Source organism: Crocodylus siamensis, chromosome 1 (genome assembly GCF_052110815.1).
Source record: "Crocodylus siamensis isolate JL-2025a chromosome 1, ASM5211081v1, whole genome shotgun sequence".
In the NCBI taxonomy this organism is placed as follows: Eukaryota; Metazoa; Chordata; order Crocodylia; family Crocodylidae; genus Crocodylus; species Crocodylus siamensis.
In genome coordinates, this window is record NC_143395.1 from 279,199,865 (window position 1) to 279,215,838 (window position 15,974).

Here is a 15,974-nt window from a genome sequence, read left to right on the forward strand (position 1 = left end):
GTGGGGGTGGGTGGGTGGGTGTGTGTGTACTTCAGCTGTTTGCTATACCTTTTACTTAAAAGGATACTGCTTCTCCAATCAGCTGTGCAGGACTTTTAATGGGCTCCAGTTGATCAGAGACATGGTACCCTTTTAAATGAAAGGTACAGCAAAAAGCTGAGTGAGTTGTTTTCAATTTGACAACCTGCTGTGAATTAAGCAGGTTGTAAACCACCTACTGAATGCACTGAATAAACATCCACACATCTTCCAAGAACAAATGATTTGTAAGATACCTGCTTACTCACTTAACCATGTATATTGTCATGCCTCAGGACACCTTTAGATTACATCTGTAAACTGATATGCTTCCCCAAAATATACTTTGCATTGTAATACAGCAATACATTACCAAATGATATAAAATAATGAGTATATGATTCTTCTATATGTTTATTTATGATATATCTCCATATATATATCCATACATCTGTTTGTATACATTTATTGGTATCTATGCTCAATTATGAATTTAGCCTTAAAATTACAAATACTTTCTAAAAAAATACTGTAAACAACATAGGAGGAGGAAAATTGGCTACCCTCTTTCCAGTAAACATATATCTGCAATCAGTCAGAATCAGTTTCTCTATTCTTTAAGATGAGAATATGTACAAGATAAGAATTAATGCTATCATACATTACATAAAATGATGGTGTATAAATTAGCAAGATAAAATTTAATACAAATAACAAAAAAGCACCAAGAAGCAATCTAGTTATAAAAGCTTACTTGCTTCATTGTTAATGGATTATGAGAAATTTTTACCATGAAGTACAAATATTTGGACATGTCACATGCAACTGGGTGGTGTGCCCTTTACTTTCTTATGGCAAATATTTTCAAAACCTTAAGATTCATAATTAAATAAGGTATAATAGGTTGGATGAATACATAGTCAAGGCATGTATTTAGGAGTATCTTTTAGGTCAGGGCTGTCCGATTGGTTGCCCATGGGCTAAGCGTGGCCCATGAGGGCTTAATTTGCAGCTCCTGGGCTCCCACCTGGCTGCTGCTCATCCCATCACTCCAAGTTCCCCCTCCTTTCTCTGGCTTCCATTTCCTGCCCCCATCCCAAGTGTCAGTGTGGGGTAGGGCAACATGACACATCTCACTGAGCTGCAAGAGCCTGGGGCTATAGGTACCTGTGCACTCTGCGGTGCCCACATAGTTCAGAAGTTGCACAGTCTTCACTTAGGTAGTCAAATGGAATATAAATCTCTGAAAATTACTGCCTTACCCAAAACATTTCTTCCATCACAGAAATACATAGGACACAAATAGAAAAAAAGTTGTGGATATTACTGATTCTATCTCCAAGGTTTACATTAGATATTCCCAATAAGCCTTCTTTAATGCAACACAGAACTGTAACAGACATATTTAACTGCTGTCATTTACCAAACACATACCCCATACAACTTCAAGAAAACTGACAAAACTTTTCAAGTTTAAACAGTAATTGTGCAGAGTCACTGGAAATACTTTAGAGCAGCCTCTTTTTCAGAAAAAGCTGAGCCGTCACACTGGATGTTAGGACTCTTCCAAATAGCCACCGTTTGGCACCAAAATATTAAGGAACAGAAAATCAAAATTTACTTTTTAAACACTGAAGCTATCACCTTCACCTTGCTTTCTAAATACTGAACACCCCTTTGTGATGCCCAGTGTTATCTGTGAGCAGAGCATTTTTCAGATTTTGCCAGAAAAGACTTTCAGCTTGTGGATTCTTTGGCCACTCAAGAATTGAACTCTTGTGAATCCTCCTTCTCAGCCGCAAGTACTGGGAGTGCTGTAACACTGGCTCCAGCAGAATAAAGACAATCACGTCCAGGTTCTCATCCATTAGTCTCTGCAGGGCAATGTAAAAAGCTGTTCTGAAGTTTCCGTTTTTCACATACCTTTCTGTCAGGACAAATATTGTCTTCCTGCTGTATCGGATGCTCTGTGCAAGGTTGTCAATGACGGCCTTTCCTGGCTCCCAATCTCTTTCCTCTAAACAAAGGAGAACTTTTTTGTCCTCACTTTCCTCTAGGCAAACTCTTAATTCATTTATTACCCAATCAGTTACTGCCGTGTCCTTAGTATCATAGTCAATGTAAGCATCATAGAGAGCTTTGCCTTTTGCTGTAGACCTATAACCCTTTAGTTTTGCCAAACATGAGTAATACTTATGCCAGATATCCCAATAAAAAAAGTGTTTTGTAACTGCTATCACCATAGTGCTTAAAGTAATAAAGGATGAAATATAAAATAGTACAGCAGAAACATCATCCAGATTGCAAGCATGAAGGTCAATCAAGATAACGCTACGACGTATTTCATTGTGTGGGTTCATGCAAATAACATTTCTTGCCACTTGTGAGATGGGAACTTTGGTTTTCTGGATCCACCTTATTAAGTTGCTGTTTTTGCAGGTACAGTCAAAGGGGTTCCCTTTTAATTTAAAAACCTTTAAGTGTTGTATTATTCCAGATAAGAAAGTTGACTGATTCAAGACTTGCAGTTGGTTGTAACTCAAATCAAGATGGCAAAGACTACTAACCCTCTTAGAAAAAACAAATGAAATCTTAGAAATCTTGTTCTCCCTCAACTTCAGAGTCTGCAGGGACTGTGTGTAATTGTACAGGATATCAACAGCCTTAAATTTATTCTGAGTTAAGTCAAGGAACTTCAACGATTTAAAGTACCTAAGTTTTTCCCAGCTGAGGGTATGTATTTTGTTGTTGTTTATATATAATTCAGTTAAGCTCCATGGCAGATTTTCAAATGCCTTAATGGGAATATTTCGAAGTCCATTGTGGGAAATATCAAGATGTGTCAGATTTCTGAGGTGCTTAAACAATTGGATGTGACTTGTGTCTCCATTTTTCCATAAGAAACCAAGATTGTTTCCTTTGAAGTCTAATTGTTTAAGGGAAGTGCTTCGTAGTTTAGATGTTGTCAGTGAGGAAATCTCATTCCAACTTAAATTTAAAATTTTTAAATTAGGAAAGTTATCAATAAACATTAACTGATGCTCAAAATCTGGCACTATAAAATAACGTTTGTTATGGCTAAGGTCTAATACCTCTAGATTAGGGAGTTCCCTAAATACAGAAAAACTGGTCAAATCCAATTTATTAAATGAGAGATCTAAATATTTAAGATTGGGTAAGATAATTAATTCAGTACCTTTGAAAGCCTGACCAAGTGCATTTGAAGATAAATTCAAACAAGCTATGTCCTCAAAACCTTTAAACTGATCTGGGGTAATGAAGAAAATATTGTTTAGACTCAAATCCAAAGCTTTACCATATGAGATACAATGCTGACTAAGGAAGTAATTTGACAGCTTTTTATTAATATAAGAATATTCTAACAGGCTAGAATTATCCTTGTGCATAAAGGTATGATGGGAATTGGTTAAAAGATCTTTTTTCTCCAAAGATTTAAAAGAAATAGTCTTTTCTGTTGTTTGTGGGACTATTTGGTTTTGTTTCAAATATATTTGGGTAAGGTTGCTAAATTCCTGAAAAACAGATATATCAACTTTTTTAATAAAATTTATCCCAAGATCAAGGATTTTTAGCTTTTTAAGAGGAAATAGAGGTTTCAAATGCTGTCTGTCTACTTCTTTGAAGACATATCCTTTAATGTACAATCGTTTTAAAGATACTAGGGAAGAAAAGTATTGAGAGAGGTTAAGATATTGCGAGTATATTTGTTTCTGATAATTGAAAGATAAGTCAAGTTCCTCTAAAGAAGATAAATGTTGTAAGAATTCTCCTGTAGCTATTGCTTTCCTTAGAAAGTTTGATGCAATGTGCAACACTTCCAACTGTGGCGTATTCTGAAACCAGATAGATGGCACACTCGTGAGTGAATTGCTGGTCAGAAACAAAGTTTTTAGTTTGTTAAGATTTTGGAAAGCTAGGGGATTTATTTGAATGGCTGTGTTTCCAGAACATGATTCACATGGAAAAAGTGTATTGAAGCGTTTTGGGCAGTTTTCACTTAAATCCAGAACATTTAAATTAACTAGCATCTTAAAATCATCTTGACTGATGGTTCTTATTTTGTTATGACTCAAATAAAGCTCTTGTAGAGACGAGGGTAGTTCAGCTGGCACTCTAGTCAGACTGTTATAGGAGAGTGACAGCACAATCAATTTGGAAAGGACAGAAAAAGCCCCTGCTTCTATGTTGAAAGATGCTTCGCAGGCATTTCCATAGTAACAGTTCTCATCCATATAGAGTTCCTGCAAATTGGGCAATTCTGAGAAGGTGTTCTTCTGAATAGAAACAATTTTGTTGAACTTGAGACTTAGAGAGGTTATACTAGGTGAAATCCCTGTGGGTACTTTGTTTAGCTGATTGCCATTAAGCTTCAATTCCTTTAAGTATCTTAAGTTTGAGAAAGTTCCATTGGCTATCCCTAAAGGCTTTAGAGAAAAATCAAAATAAGTTTCTTTTGGCTTAACATACCAATTCCAGTTTAATTTTAAAGATCTAAGGTCCTTAAAGTTGTAAAAATCCTTTGTAGATATCTCTTTAATCCAATTAAAAGACAGTATCAAGTCAGTAACATTTTCATGTATTTCCTGGGGGACTGCTGTCAGCTTTTGTTTACTGCAATCCAGAAGAATTGAGGAGCTATTATTTTTTGCTTTTATTTTACAAGGTCGGTCCTTAGAAATCCATTGGTGATGAACAGAAAGACTGACTTCAGGCTGAACCAGAAGAAGTAAAACAAAAAGGTTGTATGGTATGGTAGCCATATTTACCTAATGAAAAGAAACATGGATATCAATAGCACTTTTATATTCTTGACAGCAAATGCTGTTCATGTTTATATAATTTTTAAAACTGAAAAATAAATCATAAAACTGATATGGTGTACATCTAATCTGTAATTAGGATTAACTTTTGAACAAAACCATAATTCCAATTATTATATTACTACTATGTTGTATAATGCCCGAAATGGAATAAATGATTTATTTCACATGTACCGTAAACAAGAGCTATTCCTGAAGTTTTTCTTTTCTGCAAAATGTCTTTATATACCTCTTCCAACAAAGAAGTTTAAGATTTTGATGAATGTTAACCGTTCCCATATTTTGTTTAACCATTAGTCAAAGTTGCTTGTTTCATACCATCAGCACCATGAGTGAATGGAGAGGGTATGGAATCTTTAGTAAGTCTTTTAATAATCCAAAAAGCTAATTTAATGTTGATGTTAAATAAAGGTTTAAAAAATAAATAAATTGTTTCAAACAAACTGTATGCCAAAGAAAGTCCAGTCCTTTCAACTTTCATTCTATAGTAATGTCACCATTCTACTTTTTTTCTAATTGTCATATACCCATTGCACATCTACATGAGAGACTGCCTGTGCAGTAGCTGAAAAATACTGTGCAGTAGCACGTCACAGCACAGACAGTGCAAATACACTACTGGGCAGTATTATTAGACTACAGCACAGTAGCATCACCTAAAAGACGTTCACTGGCACTACTGTGTAGTAACTCCAGTTACTGCACATTTCTTTAGTTCTTGCTAATACCAGTACTAAATAAATGCCCAGTAATGACTCTGCAATAGCGTGTCACATAGACACACCCACTGTCTAAGTCAGTATTTTGAAGTGTTTAGGTCTGATGTGTTGATAGCTTAATACACACATGTGTTTAAGATGTGCTAAACTGGTCAAGGTAAAGTGAGGAGCCACCCTGAGTTTACAGCATGGAACAAACATTGGAAATGGCCACATTAGTCTTTACAAACACATGAAGAACCTTGAGTTACTAAGCTGCCAACCTAAAATGGAAAAGTCTAGAAAAGGCAGACTACATAGAGCTGCCCCCTAGCATGGAGCCTTCCCTGACCATCTGTACCAATCAGACCATGGGGAAAAATTCCTTCCTGACCCCATTAATTAGTCAATGTCCCCCTGCTTAGTGTAATTAGTCCTCCTAAGTAGGGGGACAAGTCCCTTTAGCCAGGAATCTCTGGGTTTAAGTCCCATCAGGAGTATTGTTACACCAATCAAAATCTTCAGCCTTGTCTGCAGACAACAACCAATGGTTCTGAGGAAGGTGAAATAAAAGTAGCAAAAGGACATGAAAAAAGTTCCTTCTCAGCTCCCATGTGGCAACCAGGAAAACCTCAAAATACCCTAGTAGATTATAGGCATAGCTACTCCTAGATCATCCCTGTCCAATGCTTAACCAAACTCTTCTTGCTCATCTCCACTGATGGAGTCTACAACTTCCCTAGGTAGTCTATTCCACTTCCATATTGTTCTAATTTTTAAGAAATTTTTCTTAATGAAAAGGTTTTTTTCTAATGAAAAGACCCTGTATTTACACAAATATAAAATGAAGCTTTTCTTCCAATCAACATGGTGTGGGGGGGAGCTCCTCATCTTACATTCACATACAAGGAAACTGTATAAAGTACATTGCCCATCTTTGAACTGCTGCTAAAAGAAGCATTTGGTCAGGAATGGAAACCAACTATGAAGCTTATTAAATGCAGTCAAACATTGAGCATGACTATAAAACACATATTTTTAAAATTCATGTTCCAGGTCAAATTAGCCAAATCAGTTCTGAATCCTATCAACTGAGCAGAATTCAATCATTAAAGTCCATGTGGCACTACCACCACCAAGTATACTCCATCCCATACTCTTCAGCCTGGGGCTTCAGATACTCCCAAATCCATTGGCAGGCATCCTACATGCAGGCTGACGCACAGAGGCCTTGGGGTTCAGATGCCCCCAAGTCTCACTTGCCCTTAACCAACAGGTCAAAGGAACAAGCTAGGGAGGAATCCCCCATTTCCATAAAGTAAGCCTGTCACTGAGATCTTCCTATTGGGAGGCTATAGTAGACTGTCACAAAGTGTCCTTTCTACAGTGCATTGGATGGGTTTGCACCCACCACTACACAATGACATTCTAAAATGATCTCAGCCCAGGCAACAAACCAGTACAGCAACTGAAGTTGGTCTTAGCCTACAAGAGACTGAGAAGTGGTAAAACACAAAGCCCACACAGGAGAAAATATCTGAAAAAGATACTTCGTAGTGCCTATCGTGTGCATTCCTCCTCAGTACCTACTTTTCCCAAGTCATAGTGAGCCACTATATTGCATACATTTTGACTTCCTCTTCACTCCCACAGCTGAGCTGTGCCTTTCTTTCCTATTTCCAGTCATTCCTATTTCTTCACCAGCCTTAAGTGTCTGACAAACATTACCAAATAGGGTATCAAACAGTTTACTCATAATCCTTCTTTGGCTTCTCTCTTAGCTTGTTACATGTAATTAGTGTGGCCCTGCCCACCATGAGGTGAGGCCAGATCAGGTTGCCCTGTGCCTCTTCTGCATATAAATTTTTGGAGTATTCCAGGACTCATGAACAGAACACCTGCCTCCAGTCATAAGTGGAGGGGCTAATTAGCACATGGATCCCTGGTGGGGAATATCTGGAGTACACATGTGTACTCGCTGGGCTTTGCTCACTCCTGAGGGAAAAACGGATGTTCTTTCACCTCGTCACCGCCTTGCTCTCACCTGCCACGTCTTGATGGATCGCCCATGAGGGGGAGTCATCTGATGGGTTCTCTTTGCCCGGGTCCACCCGACGGTCGTACACGGGGCTCCAACCACCCCTGCACCCCGGCCTTACGCCACCTTCTGGAGCTGGCCCTGAGGAAGTGACACGGGGCTCCTCTTGCCCCGCTACTGCCTTCCTTTGCCCCTTTCCCCTATACTCAGGGGGTTGAGCCTCTATAGTTATGGATCTGGCTCCAGACCCTCAGACCTTAGGATCTATACTTCTAAATGGGTTTGGGCATCCACAGTCCCCGCGGCGGCCCCGCCCCAATCTGGCTTCTCCTTATGGGCTCTTGCTGCCCTACCACGCCCCGAGTGCACCTGGCTCTGGCAGGTCCTCTGCAGTGACTTTCTTTTGCCGCACTCCAGTCCCGCCGCCTCCTGTCTGCTGCCGACTCCCGGACACTGCCGCCGGCTCCTTCCCTCTGTCTCCTTCAGCTCCGGCTCCTCATCCCTCCTTAGACGCTGCAGTGCCTCCCCTTCCTCCTCCTCCGTCGGCGGATTTCCCTCTTTAGGGCCATCTGCCCCGATCTTCGCAGCTGCCGCTGCTTTTATCTTCGCTGGCCGGCGCTCTCCGCTGATGTCACCGGCCGGCTGCAGCTGTATAAAGAGCTGGCTCACAGGCTTTCCCCAGAACGTTGATTCCTGCTGCTGGTAAGTTTTCATGGTCAACCTGGCCCCCAGGACATAACCCCCCCCCGCCAGCTGCCTTGTGGCGGTTCCCCCAATCGTGCATGTTCATTACCTGTGTTTTCCTGCTGGGTCAGTCCCTCTTGCCATCTTGTGTCCAGAGCCTGCTTTTCATAACACCTGGACAAGAAATCTGCAGTGACGTTAGCTTTCCCTGGGCGATATAAGATATGGAACTTAAATGGTTGAAGAGCTAAGGCCCACCGCGTAACACGTGCATTCTCTACCTTTGCTGCATTAAGCCATTTCAATGGCGCATAATCCATTACTAAGGTAAATGCTCTGCCAAGGAGATAATATCTAAAATACTCAACCGCCCATTTGATCGCCAGGCATTCTCTTTCAATCGCCGCATACCTGGTGGGCAATAATTTGCGGCTGGCATATGCCACTGGCCGATCTACTCCAGCGTTACACTGGGTCAATACTGCTCCTATCGCTACCTCGGATGCGTCGGTCTGCAATGAGAATGGTTTTTTAAAGTCAGGGGTGTGTATAATCACCTCCTCACACAGTGCACATTTCAAGCCTCGAAAGCTTTGTAACCGAGCTTCTGTCCACTGTACCCCCCCTTTTGGTGGGCCCTTTAGAGCCTCGGACAGAGGTGCGGACACTTCCGCAAACTTGGGCACAAACCTTCGATAATAGTTTATGAGCCCTAGGAAGGCCCATAACTGTTTCATCGTTTGGGGAGCTTGAAATGAACGAATGGCCTGGACCTTGTCCTGTAACAGTCGCACGGGTTCCCTGTCCCACAAGAAACCCCAGGTACTTTCTGTACTTGTGGGCGATCGCACATTTTCAGGGTGTTGCTGTCAGGCCTGCCCCCTTTAGCTTCTGTAAGACGGCCAGTAAAGCTTGCAGGTGTTGGTCCCAAGTTTGCGTGAAAATGACTATATCGTCGATATATGCTGTAGCATATCACTCATGAGGAGCCAGGAGTCGTTCCATTAGCCTTTGGAACGTGGCTGCCGCACCGTGCAACCCGAATGGCATTTTTATAAACTCGTATAACCCCCACAGGGTCCCGAATGCGGTCTTGGGGCAGTCCCCGGGTCTCAGGGGGATTTGCCAATACCCCTTGGCCAAGTCTAAGGTCATGATACATCGTGCAGCTCCAATTCGTTCTACTAGCTCAACCACTCGTGGCATAGGGAAGGCATCAAATGTTGCTACATTGTTCAATTTGCGGAAATCCACACAGAGCCGTAGAGACCCATCTGTTTTTCGGATAGGAACTAGAGCGCTCCTCCAGGGGCTCCGTGATGGCCTTACTACCCCTAATGTCAGCATCTTCTCGACCTCGGCCTTCACCTCTTCATTCCAGTGATATGGAAGTGGCCACCATCGATCCCGTACCACCACTCCCGACGGGGTATGGATGGCGTGATGTGTGCCTCGTACCCATCCGGGTTCCTCAGAGAACACATCCTTGAACTCCTTTAGAACCCTCTCTACTTCCACCCGCTGTGATGGCTCCAAGTCCCCATTCACTTGGATCGTTCCCGTGTCCTTACTGTCTTTGATATTCTGCTCCTCTTCCTCCATCAGCTCGGTCTGACTACCCACATCTCCGAGCCAACCTTCCCAAGACTTCCACTTCCGACATGCCACTTCCACATCTCGCACTGTCTAACACCTCATACAAAGGGACCCAGTCCCGCCCCAACAGCATCTCACATGCGAGGCGCGGTGCTAACCCAACCACTAGCTCTCCTTTGTGCTCCATCACCTTCACCTGGGCCCTAACCCAGTGTAGAACTTGGGTGTCCCCGTGAAGGCAAGAAACCCTCACCGAATCCTCCTGCCCGCCGTCACCACCTGACCATAGGTCAGCCCGAATTACCAACTGGGCACAACCTGAATCTAACACAGCCTGCACCGCTCAGCCTTCTACCCACGCCTGCACCATGGGGCGCTCCCACACGGGGCTCTCCTTCGCCGCCCCGAAGCTGCAGTCCATTGGCTCTCCCCTACTCCAATCTCTAGGGAATTCCTTCATCCCCTTGGACATCCCCAGTGTATCATCTTTCCCCAAGCCACACATGGGACACTCACGCGCGAAGTGGCCCCCTTTCCCACAACGATAGCACACCATATCGCAGCTTTGAGACAGCTACCCCATCTTCCTACTCTTGGTGTCTCTCGCTGCTGGCATGCCCCCCGCAATTCCCCTCTCTTCCCGGGGGTAGCACCATTCCGAGGTCACAAAGACTTCCGCCACCTTTAAGGCCTCTTTGCATGTCATCGGGGCATGTTGCCAGACCCATTGCTGGGTTCGGTCGTCTAAATCATTAACGAACTGCTCCAAGATGATCTTTTCCACCAAAGTTGCCATCGTACAAGCCGATAAGTTGACCCACTTTCCAAACAGATCATGCAGCCTTTGAAGGAGTACCCAAAGTCTCCTTTGTTCCGGCACCTTGCGAGCTCGGAAGAACCGCCGGAAGTGTTCCAGGCTCAACTCCAGGCGGTACAGTATTGCTGCTTTCACCGCCCCATGATCTTGGGCCTCTTCCCGATTTAGGGATCTGTACGCCGCCTGGGCTTGCCTACTAGCTGCGCCCCCAGTTGACTGGTCCACAGCCATTTATCCAATGCCATCACAATGGCGTGCCATTCGAGTGCCTCTATGAAAGCCTCCGGGTCATCCTCCGCCGACATCTTTGGCATCCCCTGTTGGGCCAGCCACCTCTGTTGTGACCCACAATTTGGGTAAAGGCCTGCAGGTTCTGGGCCATCAAATCAGTGAGGCCCATTTCGGATGCCTGCATCTCGGGTATCCCAAACCCCCGATTCCCGGCCAATGCACCAGAATCTGTACCCACCGGGCTTTGCTCACTCCTGAGGGCAAAACAGATGTTCTTTCACCTTGTCACCACCCTGCTCTCGTCTGCCACGTCTTGATGGATCGCCAATTGTGGGGGGAGATGTCTGACAGGTTCTCTTTGCCTGGGTCCACCCGACAGTCGTATATGGGGCTTCAACTATCCCTCCACCCCGGCCTTATGTCACCTTCTGGGGCTGGCCCTGAGGAAGTGGCACAGGGCTCCTCTTGCCCTGCAACTGCCTTCCTTTGCCCCTTTCCCCTATACTCAGGGGGTTGAGCCTCTATAGTTATGGATCTGGCTCCAGACCCTCAGTCCTTAGGATCTATACTTCTAAATGGGCTTGGACATCCACAGTCCCCGCGGTGGCCCCACCCCAATCTGGCTTCTCCTTATGGGCTCTTGCTGCCCTACCATGCCCCGAGTGTACCTGGCTCCAGAGGGTCCTCTGCGTTGACTTTCTTTTGCCACACTCCAGTCCCGCTGCCTCCTGTCTGCCGCCGACTCCTGGATGCTGCCGCCAGCTCCTTCACTCTGTCTCCTTGTCCCTCCTCGAACGCTGTGGTGCCTCCCCTTCCTCCTCCTCTGTCGGCGGATTTCCCTCTTTAGGGCCATCTGCCCCGATCTTCGCAGCTGCCGCTGCTTTTATCTTCACTGGCTGGCGTTCTCCGCTGATGTCACCGGCCGGCCGCAGCTGTATAAAGAGCCAGCTCACAAGCTGTGCGGCTTTCCCCGGAACGTCAATTCCTGCTGCTGGTAAGTTTTTGGGGTCACCCCGGCCCCCGGGACAACATACATACTGAGCATGCTGAGCTGTGGAGTCACCATGGACTGAAATACTGTTGACTCTGGTGCAGCCCAGCCCAATGAACTATATAGTAAAACATGACCCTTTTGGGTTTGGACTGATTTCATGCATAGCTTATACTCTTTCTAAATAAGTGTAAAAGTGCTACTTAAAAGTATGCTAATGGAGCATCTGTGATAAAACTTGCAGTAGTTTAAAAAATGGTAAATTGCATAATTTTGGGGTGAATTAAGTCTATGGGTACTACATGCAAATTGCTACAGCTATGTATATTTCAAAGTCAGTTTTTTCAGATTTGTTCCTTACTTCTATATGCTCAAGGCAAGCAGGGTCTGACAGTGAAGAGGGGAGTGGGGACTGCAGAGAGGAAGGCATGACTGCTATAACAGTGGTTGGTAAATTTAAACCCCCCCTCCAATAATTAGATTCTATACCTAGAAAACTATATCAAATTTATAAATTTTCCATCTATAAAATCTAATTTCCAGGGTCATCTTATATTTGAGAAAATCTGGTACGTTTAGAAAAAAAACATTAATATTAGCTTGGAAAGGCCAAGAGGAGTGGGGTGGGAAAATTCTATTAATGTGCTATGGGAATCCTTATATCCTTAGAACAGGGGTGTCAAACCCATCTGAACCCACAGGTTGGGCTATAGACTCCTATGCCTTCACATGCCTGCTCCAGCACAGGGAGTATGTCTACATGTGCTTTTATACATGCCTAAACTTAATGTCCATTTGCCAAATTTTCATAAAGGCAATTTAGGTGCATCTACATGTGTACACACTCAGGTGCATTAACATGGTGTGTGAACTGACTTGAGACTAAAGTTAGTCACAAGCCAGTTGACATACACAGCATTAATGCACCTTACTGCTTCTACACATGCATTAAGGCACTTTAGCTATTTGCACCTAAATTTGATACCTGCTTTTGGTGTGAATAGCCCTACATCTCCATTTTTAAGGTGATTAAGGGTGTACACATATAGACCTGCTCCCTTAATGCACCTTTATATTGGCTAAAGCACCTTAAATCAGCATGTATAGAACGCTCAGGCAATAACTACCTCAAGTTATCCAGGATTCTGGCCTGAATGGGCAGCACATGTAATGCAGCCTAGGACTAGCCCCAGTGAGCACCATGGGCAATGCAGTCCAAAGACCCAGTCTGAGCAAATACTGTAAGTGGCAAAGCCTCATGTTTGACACCCTTGCCTTAGAGAAAGGGTAAAATCAACAGAGCCAATTAAATTTTAGAGAAACTGATTTTTTTAAATTTATCTTTAGCAATAACAAAATGTATTTGAAAACTATATTCAGGGAAGCCAAATCTTGAAGCTTGCCACATTTCAGGTTTTATTTTGTGTGTGCTAAGGAAATTCCCACAGAAGTTGTTGACAGTGGTACAAAGCCTCCAAAGCAAAGAGCTCCAAAATGGATGCTTAGGGATAAATACCTAAGAGTAGGGTTCACAAAGGAGAATTAGGCTCGGCATAAAAATATCTAAATGTTAGGCCTGACTACATACTGGAATCCACAGGTCTGAGTTTGGTGCCTCCGTCTATCTTGTGTTCCACAGGGAAAGTTAAACACCAAAAAAGTCAAGGTAGTCTCTTATTAAATAGATCACATATCTACTCCAAATTATGGATGAGATGGATATGAAACCAGGTGAGTCTTGGTTAGAAAAATGTGGATCCTTCAGTAGCCACCGTCACACAAGACCTGAACCAATAGGCATTCTTAAAATAAGTCCACCAGATCAGCCCCTCTTGGTAAGATAGGTGGAAGAACACCTAGTTTGTGGTGAGTCATGTTAAGGCTTAAGCACCTGAACAGTTCATCATTGCCAGGGCTCAGTGAGTGCATCTACATGTACAATTAATATGACTGAATAGTAAACTAATCCCGACAACACTGTCTACACATACATTTAAGCACGGTAATTTTCTGTACTGCCAGATACCACTAGATAGTATCTGATGGAACTATCCAGCTGTGCACAGAGTTAGTCTACTGTGCCCCAAATTCTGTGTTGGCTAAACCAAGATAAATTTCTGTGCGCATGTAGACAGTGATGATTTACTGTACAGCAAATTAGTCTTCTGCACAGTAAAACATTGCATATACATGCATCCATGTTCAGCAGCAGAAAGATAGGGGACCTTTCTGGTGGAGTTTAGGTGGCTACAGAAGTTGAATGCCTTCAAAGTTTAGAGCAGGGGTGGGCAATTATTTTCTGCAGAGGGCTGCTGACTGAGTTTTGGCAAGCCATCAGGGGCTGCATGGCAGGCAGCCAGGAGCAGATAAATATTAATTTTCACAATTTTTAGGGGCCCCACAGACCAGATAGAAGGCCTGGCAGGCCACATCTGGCTCACAGGCTGTATTTTGCCCATCCCTTGTTCGGAGGGTGGCTTAGAGATCTGAATGTTCAGATGTAAGTGCCTAACATGGAAGCCAGGTACCTATGTCTATTTGTCGTTCTTAAACTAAATCTATATTGCACCCCCAAAAAAGTCAGAAAGGTACTCACTTGATATTCAAAAGTACTGGTCACTCTTCAGCTCCCTTTACACTATTTTGAAAATCAGTCTGCTTTAGAAACCCATTTTTTAAAATCTCTGTTAAATAGTGTCCAAATGAATTGCCTATCATCAGCAGCAGTTCCCTTAGTATTCACAGATCTTAAAGGACAAACCTCCTACTACTGCTGGAAAAGGCAATTTCTCTCTTTTCCATATATATCAGAATTCTAAGGAATGGCTCAAGGAGAGTTTTAGAGTTTAATTTTCTACCCCCTTTGTGGTTAAAAGCACAATTACTGTATGGAAAGCCTTCAGAGCTGCCCCACCTGTTTCTTACACACTTATGTACCTGTGCGCGCACATAGCCTGAATTAAGTAGACGCTACATATTGGCTGAGTACTACCAACGGAAGCTAAATATTATACTACAAATATAGCTAGGTGATTTTTTTTTTTTATCAATAGTAAATTCACCCAAAAACACCTTTTTGAAGGGCCCAAAATTATTAAGAAATTAGGTAAAATGAGGCAAACAGTGTCCTTAGTCAAGTCCTGATTAAGGACTTGGGGGGAAAATAAAGTTTAAAACATCTAATTTTATCATTTTCTATCCACAGTATTTCATTTCAGAAATAAAAAAAAAATTTTCACAAAACACATTTCTAACTTTTCATTTTGAAATTGCCTTTTTGTCTAAAAAGATTTTTAAAGGATTCAAATGCTTTTGTATGATCTGAACTGATGCATTTCACTGAAAAACATTCCATGTTGGCTGAACCAAAATAGATTTCCCTTCCTGATGCTAAAGTAAAGCAACTGAGTTGAAGCTACTTGCCCAGCCCTAACTGAAGATCATCTGTATTAAAATCAGGAGGAAAGTGCTCTGTCAAAAATGGATTCAGCATGCATAACTCCCCTATAATGAGTCTCAAACATCACAATCTCACCTACAACTACCTCCCCGCAACACATACACTACAGAAAAAGTTAGTAACGTTTTTGTGTTCAAGAAATCCAGAAATTAATAATTTAAGAGAAGGGTTTAGTCACTTACTTGCAGAAATGAAGACTCAATGATACCATCTAGTTTGATGGCTCTTACAGAGTACGGCAGTGAAGAAAGTGTCTGTATGAACTAAAGTAAGAATATGTCCTCTACATGATTGTAGAATGACACAAAAATCCAGCTTCCTCTTACTTCATACATGCAAACATATATATATATGTACATAAACATCTCACACTGAGGGCTTAGCATGAGATACCTCTCCATCTAAAACAAATCCAAGACAAGGATTGCAAGAGCTAGACAGAATACAACTATTGTAGGATTAATGTTCAGACAAGTTGTTTTGTTTGTCTTATTTTATTGGGATTTTTTTATTTTTCTTTTGCAAAAGTCCCACAAAACAGGAAATGACTGTGAGGTTCCAAAGACCGAAAAGTTACGTAACAGCAGTAACGTGTCCATC

At 42.7% G+C, this 15,974-nt stretch overlaps 1 pseudogene across 1 annotated transcript; it reads right to left on the reverse strand.

The window, feature by feature from the left end:
* Positions 1–477: 477 nt before the first annotated feature.
* Positions 478–15,653, reverse strand: LOC149874543 (toll-like receptor 8 pseudogene; annotated as a pseudogene). The gene is made up of 2 exons (XR_016439953.1): positions 15,557–15,653; positions 478–4,805 (listed from the first exon to the last, which is right to left on the reverse strand). The product of XR_016439953.1 is annotated as a toll-like receptor 8 pseudogene (transcript).
* Between the last annotated feature and the right edge of the window lie 321 nt (positions 15,654–15,974).